Raw genomic sequence first — 11084 nt, 5'->3', positions numbered from 1 at the left:
ACAGGGAAAGTTATGCTGCCATATGTGATAGCACACCCAGGGGTGGGAGGTATGTGTGCAGCCCACTGGATGGCCTTCATCTGGAGAAAGACACACATATGGAACCCCCCAAGAGTACAGAAAGACAGGATACTCAAATAGAGTAAGGAAGGAAATTCCCAATCAGCACCAACCCATCCCCTAACTTGGGGAAGCAAGGTCCCAGGGGGAAACTCTGCCTGTAAGAAAGAAGAAAGAAAACCTGCACAGGGTCACCCATTCAAATAGAAGAGCACCAGTATAACCCAGTGCACGAATCAGGGTTGGGGGAGCTAGCCAGGGTGCCAACAAGCCCACCCAAGGTTACCCACCATAGCCAAAGAGTCACAGGGCACTGATGCACTTCCCATAAGGATTTGAGAGCTTGCCCACATCCTGGCAAACAAAATATAGTGTCACCAACCTCAGCAAGGAATTACTAAGCACCCCAGGAACTAGGCCACAGAGGCACTCACATGCAATTCCAACACTGAATTCAGCCAAAGTACCTACAGAAAGATTAACTAGTGCATCTACCTGAAACCAATACTAAAGCATCCCACTCAACCATCATTATAAAACACATCTATAAGAGGAACTCCCTCTCTTCAAAGCCCACCCCAGAGTACTAGAAAAAGCAATTGCTCTACCATATGACTAGACACCAACATACAGAGACTAGAAATATGAAAAAAAAATGACACCACCAAAGGAATATAATAACTCTCAAATACCAGATCCTATAGAGCAGGAGGTCCTTGAAATGACTGAAAAGATATTCTGAGCAACAATCTTAAGGAAAGTCAATGAGATACAAGAAGACTGTTAGACAACACAATGAAATGAGAAAAAGTACCCAGGATCTGAAGGAGGAAATGTACAAAGAGATTAATGCTCTAAAAAAGAATGTAGCAGAGCTTGTGGAGCTGAAGGATTCATTCACTGAAATAAAGAACACAACAGAGAGCTTAAGCAGAAGGCTAGAACAAGCAGAAGAATGAATTTCTGATTTTGAAGATGGTCTTTGTGAAATAACCAACGTGGACCAATAAATAAACAAATAAATAATAAGAAGAAGAAAATTTAAGAGAGCTAGCAGGCAACCCAAAGTGCACAAATATTGGAATCATGGGTGTTCCAGAAGGGGAGGAGAAAAGAAAAGACATTGAAAACCCATTCAATGAAATAACAGCAGAAAACTTCCCAGGCATAGAGAGAGAAACGGACCTTCACATCAAGGAGGCTCAAAAATCCCCAAAGAGATTCAATCCAAAAAGATTCTCTCTGAGACACATTATAGTCAAATTGGCAAACCTCAATGACAAAGAGAGAATCTTAAAAGCAGCAAGAGTAAAGTGTCAAGTCACCTATAAGGGATTCTTCATCAGGCTAATAGTAGATTTTTCGCAAGAAACCCTAAAAGCCGGAAGAGAATGGGATGATATATTCAAAATACCAAAAGAAAAAAACTGCCAGCCAAGAATACTATACTCAGCAAGGCACCACATGACCAGCCCTGAAAGAAATTCTCAAGGGAGTACTGCATCTGGAACCTGAAAAACAATAATCACTACCATAACACATATGAAAGAACAAAACCCACTAGTAGAACAGAAATTCAAATGATAAAGACAAAGAAACTTTATCTAACCACCTCAAAAAACCAACAAACACAGAAGACAAAAAATAAAGTGGGAGTAAAGGAACAAAAGACAATGAAAACATCCAAACAAAAATAGACAAAATGCCATGAGTAAATCAACACCTTTCAATAACAACCCTTAATGTAAATGGATTAAATTCCCCACTCAAAAGACACAGACTGACTGATGGTTAAAAAGCTAGACCCAACTATATATTGCCTTCAAGAGACTCACCTCACCTGTAAAAACACACGCAGACTAAGAGTGAAAGCATGGAAAAAGATATACCATGAAAATGGAAACCAAAACTGAGCAGGAGTAGCTATTCTCATTTCAGATTAAATAGACATTAAACCAAAAAACACAAAAAGAGACAAAGCCACTATGTAATGATAGAGGAATCTATCCAGCAAGAAGACATAACAATCATAAATGTATATGCACCCAACATTGAAAACCGCAGGTATTTAAAGCAAACACTATCAGACCTAAAGAAAGACATTGATCCAAATATGATAATAGTTGGGGACCTGAATACCACTCACTTAAAATTGGACAGATCATTTAGGCAAAAAATCAACAGAGAAATGTGGGTTTTATGCCACTCTTTAGACAAATTAGACTTGCCAGATATTTATAGAACATTTCATCCAAAAACCACAGAGTATATATTCTTCTCATCAGAACATGGACCATTCTCCAGGATAGAACACATTTTAGACCACAAATCAAATTTCAACAAATAAAAAAAATTGAAATTATTTCTAGTATCTTTTCAGACACAGTGGATTAAAACTAGATATCAATAACAAGAGAAACTCTGGAAACTATACAAACAGATGGAAATTAAACAACATTCTCCTGAATGACTTATGGGTCCAAGAAGAAATTAAACAGGAAATCAAAAAAATTCTTGAAACTAACGAAAATGAAGACACATCATACCAAAACCTGTGGGATATTGCAAAAGCACTAAGAGGAAAGTTTATCTCAATAAATGCTAACATCAAAAGAATAGAAAGATTGCAAATAAACAACCTAATGCTACACCTGAAAGAACTAAAAAAGCAAGAACAATCTAATCCCAAATTTAGTAGAAGAAATAATTAAGATCACAGCAGAACTAAATAAAATAGAACTCCTTAAAATAATACAAATGATTAATAAAACAAAAGGCTGGTTTTTGGAGAAGATAAAATAGACAAACCATTAGGTAGGTTAACGAGAGAGGGGGGAGAGAGAGAGAGAGAGGGAGAGAATGCAAATAACAAGTATCAGAAATGAAAAAAGAGACATTGCAATTGATACCACAGAGATACAAAGAATCATTATAGACTGTTATAAACAATTATACCCCAACAAATTTGAAAACCTGGATGAAATGGATACATTAATTTATGGACATATGCAAACTACCAAGACTGAACCAAAAAGACATAGAAAACCTGAACAAACAGCAGGCAATGAGACTGAAGCAGCAATCAGCAGTCTGCAAACAAAGAAAAGCCCAGGACCAGGTAGCTATGCTGCTGAATTCTACCAAACCTTTAAAGAGGAATGAATACCAACTCTCTTCAAATTGTTCCAAAAAATTGAAACAGAGGCCACTCTGCCAGAATCATTCTATAAGGCCAACATCACCCGATACCAAAACCAGACAAAATTACAACAAAAGAAGAAAACTACAGGCCAATATCTTTGATGAACGTAAATGCAAAAATCCTCAATAAAACATTAGCAAATAGAATACAGCAACATACCAAAAAAATTATACACCATGATCAAGTGGGATTCATCCCAGAAATGCAAGGATGGTTCAGCATATGCAAGTCAATACATGTGCAATACATATGTAAGTCAATACATATCAACAAAATCAAGGACAGAAACCCTGTGATTAGCTCAATAGATGCTGAAAAAGCATTTGACAAAATTCAACATTGCTTCATGATAAAGACTCTCAGAAAATTAGGTATAGAAGGAAAATATCTAAACTCAATAAAAGTCATATCCAACAAACCAACTGCCAATATCATTCTGAATGGGGAAATGTTGAAAGGTTTTGCCTTATAAATGGGAACAAGAAAAGGATGCACACCCTCACTACTCCTATTTAACATAGTATTGTAAGTACTAGCCAGAGCAATCAGGCAAGAGAAAGAAATAAAGGGCATCCAGATTGGAAAAGACATAGTCAAATTGTCCCTATTTGCAAATGAAATGATCCTACAGAGAGAGAAACCTAAAGACTCTACAAAAATACTCTTAGAGTTGATAAATGACTTCAGTCAAGTTGCAGGATACAAAATCAACAGACAAAAAAAGAAATTAGCATTGTAATACTCCAACAACAAACTAGAAGAAAAAGAAATCAAGAAAGATAGCCCATTTACAATAGTCACCAATAAGCAAATAAATAAAATACCCAGCAAGAAAGTTAACTAAGGATGTGAAAGATCTCTAATGAGAATTAAAAATCACTGTTAAAAGAAATTAAAGAGGACAAGAAAAGATAGAAAGACATTTTATGTTCATTGACTGGAAGAATTAATGTTGTGAAAATGTCCACACTACCCAAAGCAATCTATAGATTCAATGCAATCCCCATCAAAATACCAATGACATTTTTAACAAAAATAGAAAAAACAATCCTAACATTCATATGGAATAAAAAAAGATCCCAGATAGTCATACCAATCCTGAGGGGGGGGGGAACAGCCAGAGGCATTACACTACTTGGCTTCAAATTATACTACAGAGCTATAGTAACAAAAACAGCATGGTACTAGCATAAAAACAGACACATGGACCAAGAGAACAGAATAGGAAACCCAGAAATCAACCCACAAACCTACAGCCAACTGATCTTTGACAAAGGCACCAAGAATATACATTGGGGAAAAGTCTGCCACTTCAATAAATGGTGGTGCTGGGAAAACTGGACATTCATATGTAGAAGAGTGAAACTATACCTGTACCTCTCACCATATACCAAAATCAACTAAAAAATAGATTAAAGACTTTAATATACATCCTAAAACTATAAGATTCCTAAAAGAAAACATAGGGGAAACACTTCAGGAAGAAGGGCTCGGCAAAGACTTTATGAATATGACTCCCGAAGCACAGGCAACAAAAGAAAAATAAACAAATGGGATTATATCCAACTAAAAAGCTTCTGCACAGCAAAATAAACCATTAACAGAGCAAAAAGACAACCTACAGACTGAGAGAAAGTATTTGCAAACTCTGCATCCAACAAAGGATTAAGATCCTGAATATACAAGGAACTCAAACAACTTAACAGTAAAAAACAAACAACTGGATTAAAAAATGGGCAAAGAAGCTGAACAGCATTTCTCAAAGGAAGATATACAAAGGGCCAAGAGACACAAGAAACAATGCTCAACATCATTCAGTATCAGGCAAATGCAAATCAAAACCCATACTGAGATATCATCTCACCCCAGTTAGACTGGCTACTATCAAAAAGAATGACAAATGCTGGTAAGGATGTGGAGAAGGGGGACCCCTCTTGCACTGTTGGTCTGACTGTAAAGCAGTGCAGACATTATGGAAAACAGTACGGAGGTCCTCAGACAACTACAGATAGATCTACCATACGATACAGCAATCCCACTTTTGGGTATATACACAAAGGAATGGATATCACTATGTCAAAGGGACACTTCTAATGCCATGTTTATTGCAGCTCTATTTACAATAGCTAAGAGTTGGAACCAACCTAAATTTCCATCATCGAATGACTGGATAAGGAAAATGTGGTATCTTTATACAATGGAATGCTATTCTGCATAAAAAAGAATGAAATATTGCCATTTGCAGCAACAAGGATGAACTTAGAAAAAATTATGTTAAATGAAATAAGCCAGGCATAGAAAGAGAAATACTGCATGTCCTCACTTGTAAATGGAAGCTAAAAAGAAACAAACAAACACATCCAGAACAAATTAATTAAAAGAGAAAAAAGATACAACAATCACAATAGTATATTGAACTTTCAAACAATCACAATAATACATTGAACTTTCAAAAGAAGAGGACAGAACTGTGGTTACCAGTGGTAGGAAAGGAGAAAGGGGAGGAGGAAATGGGAGGAATTGGTATAGGGCCACGGAAATCATTACATTGTATAATGAAGACTATACTAATTATCTTGGTTTGAACATCACATATTGCACAGAGGTATTGATATTCAATGCTGTACCTCACAGATATGTACAATCAACTATATTCCTCTTCCAAGATCAGAAACAAGATGCCTGCTTTTTCCAGTTATTTTTAAATTTTACTGGAAGCTCTAGGCAGCATAATCAGGCAAGAAAAACAAATAAAAGGAATACAAATTTAAAAGGAAGAATTAAAACTATATTTGCAGATGACATGATCAGATATACAGAAAACCCTAAAGAATCCACATATACACCAAAGAAAACTAATAAGCAAATTCAGAAAAGTCACAGGATACAAGATTGACACAGAAATCAGTTGTATTTCTATATACTAGCAAGGAACAATCCAATAATGATATTAAGAAAATAATTCCATCCATCACAGCATCAAGAAGGATAAGATATTTATGAGTGAATTTAATAAGTAGACTAGACCTAAAGAAAGAGATAGACCCCAAGATAATAATAGTGGGGGACCTCAACACCCCTCTCTCAACTTTAAATAGATCATCTAGGCAAAAAATCCACAGAGAAACACAGGATTTAGATTGCATGTTAAAGCAGTTGGATCTGGCAGATTTCTACAGAAAATTTTATCCCACAGCTACATAATATACTTTCTTCTCTGCAGCACATGGAACATTCTCCAGGATAGACCTCATTAAGTCACAAATCAAGTCTCAAAAAATTTTTAAAAATTGAAATCATTACAAATACATTTTCAGACCACAATGGAATAAAACTAGAAATTTTAACAAGCAAAACTCTTAAAACTGTACAAATATGTGGAAATTTAAAAACATGCTCCTGAACAACCTATAGGTCCAAGACAAAATTAAGCAGAAAATCAAAAAATTTCTTGAAAATAATGAAAATGAAGACACATCATACCAAAATCTGTGGAAAACTGCATAAGCAGTACTAAGAGGGAAGTTTATTGCAATAAATGCTTATATCAAAAAAAATTAAAAGATTTCAAATAAACAACTTAATGCTACACCTCAAAGAATTAGAAAAACAAAAATAAAATCCCAAAATTAGTAGACAGAAAGAAACAATTAATATCAGAGCAGAACTAAATGAAATAGAGACCCGAAAAATAGTACAAAAGATCAATGAAACAAAAGGTTGGTTTTTTGAGAAGATAAACAAAATAGACAAACCATTAGCTAGGCTAACTAAAAAGAGAGAGAGAAGGCCCAAATAACAAAAATCAGAAATGAAAAAAGAGATATTACACCAATACCACAGAAATACAGAGAAACATTGGAAACTATTACAAACTATGCCCCAATAAATTTGAAAACCTGGAGGAGATGGATAAATTTCTGAACACATACAAACTACTGAGGCTGAACCAAGAAGAAACAGAAAACCTGAACAGACCAATAACCAGCAGCAAGATTGAAGCAATAATCAGCAGTCTCCCAACAAAGAAAAGCCCAAACCAGAGGGCTTCAATGCTGAGTTCTACCAAACATTTAAAGAGGAATTAATAGCAATTCTCTTCAAACTATTCCAGCACATAATTGGATCTGGGTCCTGCATAGTCTGCAATTTGCACCTCACTCTCCACTATTTCTGAATCCTGAATGACCCAAGTAATTACCAAAATCCAAGCCTATGGATAATAGTCTGAGACCAGTGTCGGGCAATATTGGGTAACAGTTGCAGAGAACAACATATGGAGCCCACGGTAGAGTGGAAGCGGGACCCATGAAAACCCTACTCTCATCTCCATGTCCAGGCTGCATCAAAAGATTTAGGACACTCAACAAAGAGTTTGCCTCAGTACACTGAACTAGGGCTGAGGCTCAAGTTCTCCGGAAGTTGGTAACTAAGAATGAGCCTATGGACCTATAACTTGACTTCAGTGTGACACATTACCTCTAAAGAAGCATAGCTCTTGGGTATCAGATTTCATTCTCTAGGCCTGTCTCTGTGTTAGTCTCTGAGGAAGGTTCTTGATATGTTTATTTAGTTCTCCTAGCAGTATTATATAAGGTTTGTATTACTGCTTCCATATTATTGTTGAGGGAATAACATCTCAGAGAGTTAGTTACTCACCCAAAGTCACAAAGCTAGCAAGAGGTAAGCCAGGAGTCAAATCCAAGTCCATCTGCTCATGTACTCACCATCCAACCATTTACTTTCACAGAAGTTTTGCAAGAATTGTTAATAAATCAAGGAAGGCAGTAGACCCACCATTGAAAGCTCCATTCAGAACAAATTGGAATCACTCCATTCAGAAGAAGTTAACAATTTTTGTTTTTGGTTTTTCTCTCTTCCTTTTTTTTGTTTTATTTTGTTTGTTTCTGCAGTTAACAGAAACAAAATTTATTCTAGAAAAGAGAAAATTTAGGAAGGGACATAAAAGCTATCTTCAAAATATTTGAAGAGCTGCCATAAAGCAGAAAAGTTTGGTTTTTTTCTGCATTGAAGAAAGCTATGAGGCTAGAATAAAAAGGGTGGGGGTACAGAAACATCACATTGGAACTTCTAGTGGACAAAAAGAAAAGAGGATAAGTTGAAATAAATCCAAAAGGACTGGGGAAAATTAGACCACCAAGCCTGAGAAGACTTAGATGTGAGAGGAGAAAAATAATATCTGTTGTCCTGTCTCCCCTACTAACTCCACAAGAATGAGGAATCTGTCAGTCTGGTTCCACAGAACTAGAATAATACCTGGTTTATAGTGATCATTCAATAAATTAGTTTACTTTTTAAATTGACACATTGTAATTGTCCATATTTATAGCATACAATTTGATGTTTTGAGACATGTGTATGGTGTACAATGACCAAATCAGGATGTTTAGCATATCCATCACTATATGCCTTTATAATTTCTTTGCAATGAGAACATTCAGAGGCCTCTCTTCTAGCTTTTGTGTAACATAAAATACCTTACTGTTAACCATCACCAACCTACTATACAATAGAACACCAGTAGTTATTCCTCCTCTGTAATTGTACCCATTGACCAACCTCTCCCCTTCCGCCCCTCCTCCCCTCCCCTCTCCAGTCTCTGATAATCACTGTTCTACTCTCTTCCTGCATCATATCAACACTTTTTTAAAAAGAGATTCCACACGTAAGTGTGATCATACAGTATTTGTCTTCTGTGCCTGGCTTATTTCACTTAACATGTCCTCCAGGCTCATCCATGTTGTCATAAGTGACGGGATTTCATCTATTTTTATGGCTGAATAGTAGTCCATTGTGTATATATGCTAACCACATTTTTTTTATCCATTCATTCATTGTTGGGTACTTAGGTTGATTTCATATCTTGGCTACTGTGAATAGCGCTGCAATAAACATGGGAGTGCAGATATCTCTTGATCTCATTTCCTTTGGGAATATACTCAGTAGTGGGATTTCTGGATCATATGGTAGTTCTATTTTTAATTTTTTGAGTAATTTCCAAACCATTTTCCATAAAGGCTATATGAGTTTACACCCCCTCCAACATTGTGCAAGTGTTCCCTTTTCTCCACATCCTTGCCAACACTTGTTTTCTTTTGTCTTTTTTATAATAGCCATTCTAACTGGACTGAGGTGGTATTTTTTTTTTTTTTGTGGCTTTGAATTTTGCATTTCCCTGATGATCAGTGATGTTGAGCATTTTTTCATATGCCTGTTGGCCATTTGTATGTCTTCTTTTGAGAAATGTTAACATCTTTTGCCTATTTTTTAATCAGATTATTAGTTTTTCTGCTGGTGAGTTTAGTTTCACATATATTCTAGATATGAACCCCTTGTCAGATGTACTTTTGCAAATACTGTCTCCCATCGTGTAGGATGTCTCTTCACTCCATTAACAGTTTCCTTTGATGTGCAAAAGCTTTTTAGTTTGATGTAATCCTACTTGTCTATTTTGGTTTTGTTTGTGTTTTGAAGTCCTATTTTAAAAATCTTTGCACAGCGCTGTGTTGTGAATCATTTCCTCTATAGTAGTTTCAGATTTTACATTTAAATCTTTAATCAATTTTAAGTGATTTTGGTATATGGTGAGAAGTATGGTTCTAGTCTCATTCTTCTGCGTGTTGCTATTCAGATTTCCCAGCACCATTTATTGAAGTCTGTCTTTTCTCCAATATGTATGTTTGGCATCTTTGTCAAAGATCAGTTGGCTGAAAGTGCATGAATTTATTCCGGGGCTCTCTATTCTGTTCCATTAGCCTATGTGTCTATTTTTATGCCAGTACCATGCAGTTTGGTTAGTATAGCTTTGTAGTAAAATCTGAAGTCAGGTAGTGTGATGCCTCCAGCTTTGTTCATTTTCCTCAGGATTGCTTTTGTTATTCAGGGTCTTTTTTGGTTCCATATAAATTTTAGGATTGTTTTGCTATTTCTGTGAAGAATGTCTTTGGTATTTTGATATGGATTGCATTACATCTGTAGATAACTGTGGGTAGAATGACTATTTTAACAGTATTAATTCTTTCAATCCGTGAACATGGGATATCTTTCCATTTATTTGTGTCCTCTTCAGTTTCTTTCTTCAAAGTTTTATGGTTTTCGTTGTAGAGTTTATTCCTAGGTATCTTAATTTTTTGTAGTTATTTAAAAAGAATTGTTTTCTTGATTTTTTTTTCAGATAGTTCAATATTAGTATACAGAAATGTTATTGACTTTTATATGTGGATTTTGGATCCTTAAAACTTTACTAAATTCATTTATTCTATCATTTTTTGGTAAGTCTTTAGGATTTTCTATTTATAAAATCATATCTGCAAGCAGGAACAGTTTGACTTTCTCCTTTCCAGTCTGGGTGTCTTTTATTTCTTTCTCTTGTCTAATTGCTCTGTCTAGGACTTCCAGTACTATGTTGAATAAAAGTAGTGAGAATGGGCATCCTTGTCGTCTTCCTGATCTTAGAGGAAAATCTTTCAGCAGAGCCACCACCCATTCAGTTGTAAAGTGGGGTGCAGGCATGCACCAATGCAGCAGAGTTGAGGAGCCCTGTTGAGGCCTGCCAGGAAGAGGTGAAGTCTCCTTCCAATTCACTGTAGAGCAAGGAGCAGGTGTGCATCAGTGCAGCAGGGTGTGGCAGCTCTGTGGAGGCCTGCTGGATCAGCTGCTGAGCCTGGAGCAAGCCCACAGAGTGCAGCAGGTCCCAGAAGCCCAGTGGAGATCTGTGGGGGGAGGAGGAGAGAGAGGCACTGCCTGAGGGAGCAGGTGTGCATGGGTGTAGCAGGGTCAGGCAGCTCTGTAAAGGGCCAAC

Source organism: Cynocephalus volans, chromosome 4, assembly GCF_027409185.1.
Source record: "Cynocephalus volans isolate mCynVol1 chromosome 4, mCynVol1.pri, whole genome shotgun sequence".
Taxonomy (NCBI): domain Eukaryota; kingdom Metazoa; phylum Chordata; class Mammalia; order Dermoptera; family Cynocephalidae; genus Cynocephalus; species Cynocephalus volans.
This window is presented reverse-complemented; position numbering follows the sequence as displayed.